The sequence below is a fragment of the Rhinatrema bivittatum genome, chromosome 1, assembly GCF_901001135.1.
Source record: "Rhinatrema bivittatum chromosome 1, aRhiBiv1.1, whole genome shotgun sequence".
Lineage (NCBI taxonomy): Eukaryota > Metazoa > Chordata > Amphibia > Gymnophiona > Rhinatrematidae > Rhinatrema > Rhinatrema bivittatum.
In genome coordinates, this window is record NC_042615.1 from 5,129,443 (window position 1) to 5,140,171 (window position 10,729).

Here is a 10,729-nt window from a genome sequence, read left to right on the forward strand (position 1 = left end):
ATAAGGAATAAGGAAGGAAAGTGCTCCCCGGATAGCCTGGAGCAGCCACTCTCCCTCACATTATCTGACTGCTATGTCCTTAGTATTGGGATATGCATGACATAAGGAATAAGGAAGGACGGTGCTATCCGCACAGCCTGGAGCAGCCACTCTCCCTCACATTATCTGACTGCTATGTCCTTAGTATTGGGATATGCATGACATAAGGAATAAGGAAGGACGGTGCTATCCGGATAGCCTGGAGCAGCCACTCTTTCTGATCTTGTTGCTTTCTGCTTTCCTTACAGTGGGCTCACTGGTGCTCCCAATTTGAAATTTTGCTTCAGTGCAATCTTGTCCTAGGTCCTCTGTTGGGACTCCCTTAGAATACTAACATTAAGCTCAGACCAAGTGAAACACAGAAAACAGGTTTGTCACTTTCAAGGACAAATCCTTTCCCAAAGTTACTGTGCAGAACCTGACAACATAGATTCAATGCTAAAATATTCATTCAAGAAAATGATGCATAATCGCTCTTCCTGCCAGACCGTGTGAAGGGGAACGGCAGCACAATGTAAGCTCTCTCATGTATTTTTTATTTTTGTTTTACCTTTATTTATGTAGCACTGTGCCCAAGATTCCTTTAGGAAAACTCGGCCGTGAGGTGCAGTGAGAAGGGGTCAGAGCTGAGGTGTGGGCGTGGGAAGGCAGGGCCCGTCTGCAGTGGGAAGGAGGAAGTTTATTCTGGAGGTGGGAAGGAGTGAACACTTCTCCTTCAGGATAGGATCTCTGAATACGGAAATTCTGCAGAGAGCTGGTTGCACGGCATTAGCCAGGGAAGGTGCCGGATGTACGTTAGGAGGACACCACTGAGGTGAAAGTGATGGGCGGACTGGGAGCCTTGCAGCGGGAGGCATCCCTCAGGCTGAGGCCTCTGTCTGCAGGTCAGACTTGCCTGCAAAGCGTGCAGAGTCAGTATTTCCTTAGGGTCCGATGCAAGGCACTGTGCTCAGCCGAGCGCACTGTCTAGCCCACAGTTGGACCCGGGTTGTATAGGCGCTACCTAATCTCCTTATGCAATAAGGGGATTATCACCTTCGCAACGTGCGTCCAACGCGGAGTGAAACTAATAGCGCTCATCACATGCCAATGCATGTGAATGAGGCTATTAGCTATTCACTCCCTATGCCAAAAAAAAAGTGTCTCTAGGACGCACATTTAGCGATCAGTAATTAATGCCTAGGGCAGGAGTTAATAGCTGAGCGCTCCTTAAACCAGTACAGAAAAGCAGGAAACAGATGCTCAATTGAGAGGCGTCTGTTTCCTGAACCCCCTGGCTGTGCGGTGCTTAGGGAAAGCGATGCTGATGAACTCGGCGTCGGTTTTGCCGACGCACTTGGGCTCTCCTTAGCAATGAGGCACTAGGGGCGTCCAGTCAGGATCTTACCTCTGAGTGGTCCTCCTCCTACCGATGAGGCCCTGATGAGATACCCCCGACAAATGCTCATCGGCACCGCAAGCAGATTCCAAACTTGCAGATTGGCTCAGCTGATCTCAGCCATCGTGAGATGAGCAGCGGGCCAGAAAATACGTCTGTGTGCCACTCTGTGGCTCACAAGCCAAGCACCGCTGAACAAACAGCCACAAAGCACGAGTGAAAGGGGCAAATAAATAGCATCGGAAAGCCACTCTAATTTTACCCGCTATCCCATGCCACTGGTCCCACTCATTTCAGTCCCTATCTTCCCACTCTTTACTATTATCATCAATATGCGCTCATAATCTAATATGATCTTGGCACGCGCTGCTTTAGCAACCTCACTCGCCCATCTTCCTTGGCTTGTAGTTCCCAGAAGGACACCACCACATGGAGTCAGGTGGCCCCTACTCATTTGGGTTGATCCTCCAGTTTCTTCCCTTGGCTTTCCTGGTATTGTGACTCCCCTTGTGAACAGGAGGTGGTCCCAGGGGAGGAACTTCAGGGTGCGGATGGGAATCTGCCCCCCTGCCTGCCCTCATTCTTCAGGCCCAACGCCTCAACCTCTGGGATGTGCTTCCATGTAACTGCAAGGATGCTGGACAGGCTGTGGGGTCAGAGAGGCGGCAGGTCACATTCTAGGGCACAGCCTCAGGTCATGGTTTGGAAACCAAGGTCGCTGAAATTGGCACGGAGGTCAGATGGAGCAGATGGGCAGTAGTGGGGCATCAAGGAGGTAAGCTACAATTGGAGGGTGTCAAACCTAAGTGAGATTCCACATGTCACATAAAAGGCACTACAAAAAAAGTCCCAGTGCCCTTCTATGAAATAAAGAAATCCCTGACACTTTCAACCACCCAGCAAAACTACCAATAACATTATTTAATAATGCCATTAACTCATTCAATGCTGGAATGATCAGGATGGGACAAAATCTCAATATAAAAAACCCTGCACCTCTGGTTCTCTAACAAACATTCTGCATCCACTTCAATGTTCCTAGCACTGGGTGCAAAGCAGAGCTAGGACATTTCCCCTTACAACTCCCATAAATAAAATAGATTCAGATTCTGTTCTCACATATGTAATAGCAACAAGACATCCCTCCTCTGTAAAGTAATACAAACCCCCGCAGAAAAGACACTCAGAAGCCAAACTCGCCACACCATAACAGCACTAACTCCCAGGACTCAAACAGAAACTTCCTTCCTATGAAAAGGCAGCACTGCAAATATTACACTGGGCGGGCCTCAGAGGAGCGTCATATCTCCTACTAGGAAAGCAGAACAGACAAGGCTGCGACAGAGCCCTACACAGAAACTGCACCTCTGTCATACATGCCGAGCACAGAATGACTCTTACAGAACAAGGGGGGCCTTAAGAGGGACCACAAAGTAGAAAACAGAAAGCAGCAAACACTGACATGAAAACCTGGAGAAGCACACAGTGTGCATGCAGAGCACCACCAGAGAAAGAGAAACAGAAATGCACTTCCTTCTGACCTGACCAACATACAAAAACAGAAGAAATGCACATTCCTAAGCTAGACATAGCTCCCTTTTTTTTAAACCTTTGGACTCCTTGAGGCCAATTATTCAGTAAGTCGTTTAGTGGCCAAGTTATTCAGCTAAAGTTAGACGGATAACTTGTCCTAGAGATTCAGTGGGAGAAACGTCCCACTGAATATCCCCAATTAAAGTTACCCCACTAACAACAGCCAGATAGCTGTAAAGATAATCAGATATTCTTTTCAATATCACTGGCTATGTATAAAGTTATTCATAAGAATATAGCCAGTCAAATTATGTTCCTGTTTAAAAAAACCGACAAAACTCACATCACAGGACTACAGGCCCTAACCTGTGCCTTTACTGGTAGAGTAACTGAGGTTACAGAGTCTCACCTCTACCGCCCTCCCCCTACCTGTGCCTTTACTGGAACAGTAACTGAGGATACAGGGTCTCACCTCTACCTCCCTCCCTCTACCTGTGCCTTTACTGGTAGAGTAACTGAGGTTACAGAGTCTCACCTCTACCTCCCTCCCTCTACCTGTGCCTTTACTGGTAGAGTAACTGAGGATACAGGGTCTCACCTCTACCTCCCTCCCTCTACCTGTGCCTTTACTGGTAGAGTAACTGAGGATACAGGGTCTCACCTCTACCTCCCTCCCTCTAACTGTGCCTTTACTGGTAGAGTAACTGAGGATACAGGGTCTCACCTCTACCTCCCTCCCTCTACCTGTGCCTTTACTGGTAGAGTAACTGAGGCTACAGAGTCTCACCTCTACCTCCCTCCCTCTACCTGTGCCTTTACTGGTAGAGTAACTGAGGATACAGGGTCTCACCTCTACCTCCCTCCCTCTACCTGTGCCTTTACTGGTAGGGTAACTGAGGATACAGGGTCTCACCTCTCCCTCCCTCCCTCTACCTTTGCCTTTACTGGTAGAGTAACTGAGGATACAGGGTCTCACCTCTACCTCCCTCCCTCTACCTGTGCCTTTACTGGTAGAGTAACTGAGGATACAGGGTCTCACCTCTACCTCCCTCCCCGTACCTGTGCCTTTACTGGTAGAGTAACTGATGATACAGAGTCTCACCTCTACCTCCCTCCCTCTACCTGTGCCTTTACTGGTAGAGTAACTGAGGATACAGGGTCTCACCTCTACCTCCCTCCCTCTACCTGTGCCTTTACTGGTAGGGTAACTGAGGATACAGGGTCTCACCTCTACCTCCCTCCCTCTACCTTTGCCTTTACTGGTAGAGTAACTGAGGATACAGGGTCTCACCTCTACCTCCCTCCCTCTACCTGTGCCTTTACTGGTAGAGTAACTGAGGATACAGGGTCTCACCTCTACCTCCCTCCCCGTACCTGTGCCTTTACTGGTAGAGTAACTGAGGATACAGGGTCTCACCTCTACCTCCCTCCCCGTACCTGTGCCTTTACTGGTAGAGTAACTGATGATACAGAGTCTCACCTCTACCTCCCTCCCTCTACCTGTGCCTTTACTGGTAGACTAACTGAGGATACAGAGTCTCACCTCTACCTCCCTCCCTCTACCTGTGCCTTTACTGGTAGAGTAACTGAGGATACAGGGTCTCACCTCTACCTCCCTCCCTCTAACTGTGCCTTTACTGGTAGAGTAACTGATGATACAGAGTCTCACCTCTACCTCCCTCCCTCTAACTGTGCCTTTACTGGTAGAGTAACTGAGGATACAGGGTCTCACCTCTACCTCCCTCCCTCTACCTGTGCCTTTACTGGTAGAGTAACTGATGATACAGAGTCTCACCTCTACCTCCCTCCCTCTACCTGTGCCTTTACTGGTAGACTAACTGAGGATACAGAGTCTCACCTCTACCTCCCTCCCTCTACCTGTGCCTTTACTGGTAGAGTAACTGAGGATACAGAGTCTCACCTCTACCTCCCTCCCTCTACCTGTGCCTTTACTGGTGGAGTAACTGAGGATACAGGGTCTCACCTCTACCTCCCTCCCTCTACCTATGCCTTTACTGGTAGAGTAACTGAGGATACAGTGTCGGAAACTATTGCCCTCCCATAGTGATGCCACTGCAGACTGGTGAAGGTCCCTAGGGTTGTGGTAGGGTATGGAATGGAGGAGTACTCTCATGGTTAGAGCAGAAGGTTATGCATCAGGATAGCTGGAGTTCAAATCTTGCTACTGCTCCTGGTGGCCTTGGGTATGCCACTTCAGTCTCCATGACATCAGGTTCTGATTTATTAAGGCTTTTGTTCCCTCAGAGAGTGGGGACTAAGTTTTAATTAATCACGCCCTTTAGGTTGATACAGAATGGTGCTCAGTCGAGCGCACCATCTAAGACGCGATTGGCTGTGCTTTTCCCACCGGTGTCTATTACCGCTTATACTGAAAGGAGTAATAGCGCCTGTAAAACGCGCGGCCAACCCCCTCAAAACTAATAGCGCTTGTCATACAAATAAGAACATAAGAACATAAGAAATTGCCATGCTGGGTCAGACCAAGGGTCCATCAAGCCCAGCATCCTGTTTCCAACAGAGGCCAAAACCAGGCCACAAGAACCTGGCAATTACCCAAACACTAAGAAGATCCCATGCTACTGATGCAATTAATAGCAGTGGCTATTCCCTAAGTAAACTTGATTAATAGCCATTAATGGACTTCTCCTCAAAGAACTTATCCAAACCTTTTTTGAACCCAGCTACACTAACTGCACTAACCACATCCTCTGGCAACAAATTCCAGAGCTTTATTGTGCGTTGAGTGAAAAATAATTTTCTCCAATTAGTCTTAAATGTGCTACTTGCTAACTTCATGGAATGCCCCCTAGTCCTTCTATTATTTGAAAGTGAAAATAACCGAGTCACATCTACTCATTCAGGACCTCTCATGATTTTAAAGACCTCTATCATATCCCCCCTCAGCCGTCTCTTCTCCAAGCTGAACAACCCTAACCTCTTCAGCCTTTCCTCATAGGGAGCTGTTCCATCCCCTTTATCATTTTGGTTGCATGTTGATAAGCCTATTAGTCACCCGAAACACTGCCCAAGGGCAGGCGTTAAGTTCTAAGCAACCCTGAAAAGTGTAGAGAAAAGCAGAAAATACTGCTTTTCTGTACATCCTCCGACTTAATATCCTAATGATATTAAGTTGGAGTAGCCAAAAGTTAAAAAAAAAAAATAAATCTGCACGCCGGTCGTGGGTTAGAAAACGGACGCTCAGTTTTGCCGGCGTCCATTTTCCTATCCCGTGGCTATCAGCAGGTTTGAAAACCGACGCCAGTAAAATTGTGTGTCAGTTCTCGGACCCGCTGACAGCTGCCTCTGCTGCTAATAAGGAGGTGCTAGGAATGCGCTCTTGACCCTAGCGTCTCCTTATTAGCGCGACACCTAATTTAAATAGAGAATCGGGTGCCCAGGAAAGGTGCCTGGGAGCGTGTCAGCAGAGTGGGTGCTCACATGTTTTACTGAATCTGCCTATTTGAGTGTAAACTCCCTGGGGACAGGGAAATACCTGCGGTACCTGAATGCAGTCTGCTTTGAAGCTGCTGAAAGGCGGACTCTAAATAAAGCAATGCAAATGATAATTGCAGAAGGGCTGGGTACCCTGGCCTGTCCTGGGGGAGAATGAGGTAGCCTGAAAGACGGCTCCGGATCACCCTCTGTCTGATCTCCTTCTCGGCTCTGCCTGGCTTTGAATATTATATAATTCATTTGCAGGCTGGGGATGAGAATCATGCATCTTGCAGGGTTGTTTGCTAACACTTGAGTTTTACTTATTAGTTCTGCTGAAATGCTAATTCGGGCATGGAGAAGCAGGGCCACTTGTAGGAGATGGGCAGTCACAACCCCTCCCCCTCCCAAAAGCCTGGGAGTGAGTGACTCTGCCGGCACTCTTCAGCCATTCCTCCACGCACCCTGCCGCGGGCAGAGGGAAGCGGCCAGCTGTCTGCAGCTGCTCGGGAGCTTGCCATGAGACCCTTAGGACAGAAGGAGAGAGGCTCAGGCTCCGGCAGCCATCAGAGCAGAGCGGCACATGGGCGCTCCTGATAAACAGCAAAGCAGCAGCCGCAGCAAACGCTAGAGGGCAACCGAGCCACACGCAAGACTGGCCAGCGGCTGCGGGCAACTGGTGGAGCAAGGGGAGAGCAGCAGCAAGGGGAGAGCAGCAGCAAGGGCAGAGCCAGCCAGGGACAGAGAGGAGCCCTGCTTCCAAGAGGTCTCTCTGGTGAAGGGACCATGCAGTCCCCGGTTCCAGGCCAGCCCAGGACAGTCCAACTTACCAAGGCAGGCTCTGTAAAATGAGCTGCTGGCCTCAGCACACTGTGGGGGGGATAGGCATGCGGTGGGGCTAACTGGCTGGAGCCTGTCCTGCTCTCTACCCCCCATCCTGAGCATGAACGAGAAGGAGCAGGCAGGCACCTCCGCCTTACTCCCCCCCCCCCCCAACCCTACCCTGCCAGCACTTCTGCAATAATGAGTCTCACTGCTACTCTCACTAAGGCTTCTTAGCAAGGCACTTTCTCCCAGAATAAGCTGCCCCTTGAGTTTTGCCTCTGTCCTATGCAAGAAAAAAGAGAAAGAATCCCTCCAAAGTAAAGAAAAGTTGCATAGGCAGAATGTACAGAATAGGAAGAAGGCTTCCAGACGGAGTCTGATAACCCCAGCACACTTCTAACAAACTCATCTGCCCTCCACACATCTGTTATTAACATCTCTGCACCAGGAAATTGTTCATAATGTCACCTGAGGACACAGTCTCACCTATAGCCCTCCTTCTACCTGTGCCTTTACTGGTAGAGTAACTGAGGATACAGAGTCTCACCTATAGCCCTCCTCCTACCTGTGCCTTTACTGGTAGAGTAACTGAGGATACAGGGTCTCACCTATAGCCCTCCTTCTACCTGTGTCTTTACTGGTAGAGTAACTGAGGATACAGGGTCTCACCTATAGCCCTCCTTCTACCTGTGCCTTTACTGGTAGAGTAACTGAGGATACAGAGTCTCACCTATAGCCCTCCTTCTACCTGTGCCTTTACTGGTAGAGTAACTGAGGATACAGAGTCTCACCTATAGCCCTCCTTCTACCTGTGCCTTTACTGGTAGAGTAACTGAGGATACAGAGTCTCACCTATAGCCCTCCTTCTACCTGTGCATTTACTGGTAGAGTAACTGAGGATACAGGGTCTCACCTATAGCCCTCCTTCTACCTGTGCCTTTACTGGTAGAGTAACTGAGGATACAGGGTCTCACCTATAGCCCTCCTTCTACCTGTGTCTTTACTGGTAGAGTAACTGAGGATACAGGGTCTCACCTATAGCCCTCCTTCTACCTGTGCCTTTACTGGTAGAGTAACTGAGGATACAGAGTCTCACCTATAGCCCTCCTTCTACCTGTGCCTTTACTGGTAGAGTAACTGAGGATACAGAGTCTCACCTATAGCCCTCCTTCTACCTGTGCCTTTACTGGTAGAGTAACTGAGGATACAGAGTCTCACCTATAGCCCTCCTTCTACCTGTGCATTTACTGGTAGAGTAACTGAGGATACAGAGTCTCACCTATAGCCCTCCTTCTACCTGTGCATTTACTGGTAGAGTAACTGAGGATACAGGGTCTCACCTATAGCCCTCCTTCTACTTGTGCCTTTACTAGTAGAGTAACTGAGGATACAGAGTCTCACCTCTACCTCCCTCCCCCTACCCGTGCCTTTACTGATAGAGTAACTGAGGATACAGATTCTCACCTCTACCTCCCTCCCTCTACCCGTGCCTTTACAGGTAGAGTAACTGAGGATACAGATTCTCACCTCTACCTCCCTCCCTCTACCCGTGCCTTTACTGGTAGAGTAACTGAGGATACAGATTCTGACCTCTACCTCCCTCCCTCTACCCGTGCCTTTACTGGTAGAGTAACTGAGGATACAGATTCTCACCTCTACCTCCCTCCCTCTACCCATGCCTTTACTGGTAGAGTAACTGAGGATACAGATTCTCACCTCTACCTCCCTCCCTCTACCCGTGCCTTTACTGGTAGAGTAACTGAGGATACAGAGTCTCACCTCTACCTCCCTCCCTCTACCCGTGCCTTTACTGGTAGAGTAACTGAGGATACAGAGTCTCACCTCTACCTCCCTCCCTCTACCTGGTCTTTACTGGTAGAGTAACTGAGGATACAGGGTCTCACCTCTACCTCCCTCCCTCTACCCGTGCCTTTACTGGCAGAGTAACGGAGGATACAGAGTCTCACCTCTACCTCCCTCCCTCTACCCGTGCCTTTACTGGTAGAGTAACTGAGGATACAGAGTCTCACCTCTACCTCCCTCCCTCTACCCGTGCCTTTACTGGTAGAGTAACTGAGGATACAGAGTCTCACCTCTGCCTCCTTCCCTCTACCCGTGCCTTTACTGATAGAGTAACTGAGGATACAGAGTCTCACCTCTACCTCCCTCCCTCTACCTGTGCCTTTACTGGTAGAGTAACTGAGGATACAGAGTCTCACCTCTACCTCCCTCCCCGTACCTGTGCCTTTACTGGTAGAGTAACTGAGGATACAGGGTCTCACCTCTACCTCCCTCCCTCTACCTGTGCCTTTACTGGTAGAGTAACTGAGGATACAGGGTCTCACCTCTACCTCCCTCCCTCTACCTGTGCCTTTACTGGTAGAGTAACTGAGGATACAGGGTCTCACCTCTACCTCCCTCCCTCTACCTGTGCCTTTACTGGTAGAGTAACTGAGGATACAGGGTCTCACCTCTACCTCCCTCCCTCTACCTGTGCCTTTACTGGTAGAGTAACTGAGGATAGAGTGTTTTACCCTCCCTAAATCCTCCTTGTGTTGTGTGGTAGAAGAGTACCTGACGATAAAGAGTCGTAAATTAGCCCCCTTTCCTCCTTCCTAATAGAGTAACTGAGGATACAAGGTTTTGCCGTAGCTCCCTCCTCCCGGTTCATAGTACAGTACATGAGCACACTGTACAACCTCCCTCTCCTTATTCTTGGTACAGTACCTGAGCATACAGGGTCTGACGGTGATATCCTGGATCCTCTTCTTGCTAACGCTCATTTGCAAATGTAAACTTCCTCGTGCAAAATCCATCACAATCCCCTCAGCAACCAGACTGTAAACCCCAATCGAGCAGCAGGCTGCGATCAGAGCTGAAAAAAGTGCTGCAGAGAGCCCAGCGCACACTGTAGTACTAACATCTTCCTCCACTCACAGCATCAGAATGAAAACAAAGCAGAGCACGTCAGTGTGGTGCGTCCTTCCTCCCGCCAGCGCCTCTCACTCCCACCAAGGACAGAGGAGAGGGAGAGCCCTGTCACGCTCAGGAATCCTGCAGCAGTATGAGACGTCTCTACATCAGAGCCAGGCTTGCCTCAGAGCCAAGAATCCCATGCCTGGGCAGAGCTGAGATCCTGTGAGCTCTGCACTACCCATATTAATCTCTGGCACAGCGCTGCACTCCCCTCAATGCCCACACGACACAGCTTTGCGCTCCTCTCACTAATCCCAAAACAGAACCTTGCGCTCCTCTAACTAATCCCAAAACATCCAAAACAGAACCTTGTGCTGCCTTCACTAATCCCAGGACACAGCTCTGCGCTCCTCTCACTAATCCCAAAACAGAACCTTGCGCTCCTCTCACTAATCCCAGGACACAGAACCTCTGAGCTCCTCTCACTAATCCCAAAACATCCAAAACAGAACCTTGTGCTGCCTTCACTAATCCCAGGACACAGCTGTCTGCTCCTCTCACTAATCCCAAAACATCCAAAACAGA

The 10,729-nt window shown here is 49.4% G+C and overlaps 1 protein-coding gene across 2 annotated transcripts in view; it reads right to left on the reverse strand.

Annotated features, from left to right (window-relative positions):
* The window catches only part of LOC115074355 (bifunctional heparan sulfate N-deacetylase/N-sulfotransferase 3-like), a 416,141-nt gene extending 405,991 nt beyond the window's left edge, over window positions 1-10,150 (reverse strand). For both annotated transcript variants that reach the window (XR_003852387.1, XM_029574134.1), the window contains exon 1: window positions 9,956-10,150. The gene's annotated coding sequence lies outside the window, so the exon portion shown is untranslated. The remainder of the gene's footprint in view (window positions 1-9,955) is intronic.
* Between the last annotated feature and the right edge of the window lie 579 nt (window positions 10,151-10,729).